Source organism: Eimeria mitis, genomic scaffold, assembly GCF_000499745.2.
Source record: "Eimeria mitis Houghton genomic scaffold, Emh_scaff509, whole genome shotgun sequence".
NCBI lineage: Eukaryota > Apicomplexa > Conoidasida > Eucoccidiorida > Eimeriidae > Eimeria > Eimeria mitis.
In genome coordinates, this window is record NW_013573384.1 from 4061 (window position 1) to 5647 (window position 1587).

A 1587-nucleotide genomic window follows, 5' to 3' on the forward strand; every position below is an offset into this window, starting at 1 on the left:
GACGAGAGAAGGGGGCCCCCAAGAGAAGAAAACTAAACCCTGGGGGCCCCCCTCTTTCTCTCTCTTTTTTTTTCTTTTTTTCTGTTTTATCTTTACAAACAAAAAATAAATATTTTATTTATATTTAATTAAATACAGAAAGGAAAACAAAAACAAAAAACAACAAACAAAGAGAAAAGGAGACAAACAAACATAAAAAAAAATAAAAAAAATAAAAACTAAATCTATAATATCTTTCTTTTTATATTCTGCTGCTTCTTTTTCATCTCCTGCAACAAAAAAAAAACAAAAGCAGCAGGGGGGGCCCCGGGGGGCCCCCTGGCTGCTTCTTGCTGCTGGGGCCCCCGGGGGGCCCCCTGGGGGCCCCCCCCTATCAATGGTATAGAGAGAAGGTGGTTTTGTGTGTGTTTTGTTGTTGTTTTGTTTATTATATGATTTATTATAATTTATAATTAAATAAATAAATTATTTTTATTTTATTTGTTGGGTTTTTGGTTTATTTGTTTAGCTTTGTTTCCACCCACCACGGTGTCTGCATATACACCCTAGAGCAGCAGCAGCAGCAGCAGCAGCAGCAACAGCAAAAACACCAGCAGCAGCAGCAGCAGGAGCAGCAGCAGCAGCGACAGCAGCAGCAGCAGGAGCAGCAGCAGCAGCGACAGCAGCAGCAGCTCCTGCTGCTGCTCTGCTGCTGCTGTTGCTACGCATGCACGCAGCTCCGTGTGTTATTAAACACACATACACCCTGGGGTGTATAGGCAGCTAACTTTTTCTTTCTGCTGTATTCTCTCTTTTTCATGTTCTCCACAGAGTGGGGAGACCCAATCGTTAGCTCAGACGATGAGGGCCCCGGGGGCCCCCCTTGGGGGCCCCCCCCCCTGGGGGCCCCCCAGGGGGCCCCCCCGGGGGCCTCCCTAGACATAGAGGGGCCCCTGCCTATGTTCAAGTGTACCTGCAGCAGCAGCTCTATAAATACCCAACCCGTGGGGGCCCCCCATGGGGGCCCCCCTGGGGGCCCCCAGAGACACAGCGGTGCCCTGCAGCGCAACAAACCCACAACCACCACCACCACCAGCACCACCACCACCACCAGCACCACCAGCACCACCACCGCCAGCACCCGCAGCAGCAGCAGCAGCAGCAGCAGCAGCAGCAGCAGCAGCAGCAGCAGCAGCAGCAGCAGGAGCAGAAGAAGGAGATGGGATCGTGAGGGTTTACCAGTATCTGTATTGATGCTGCAGTACCCTTTATTTTTTTGTGATGTGGATTTGCCGTTTACTTTAGAACTAAAAAATAGTTGGAGAGAGATTGGGGGGTTGGGGGCATGGACACTCAGCTCAGCTAAAGAGGGTATTGTAAACCCTAAACCCTCATAAACCCTAAACCCTAATAAACCCTAATAAACCCTAATAAATACTAAATAATAAATACTCAAAGGGAAGATACTTCATTCAGTATTGTTCTTCTGTTGATATATGTGGATAGCTATCTTTCTTTGTTTCTTTCTTTCTCTCTCTCTCTCTCTCTCTCTCTCTCTCTCTCTGTATATATATATATATATATATATATATATATATATATATATAT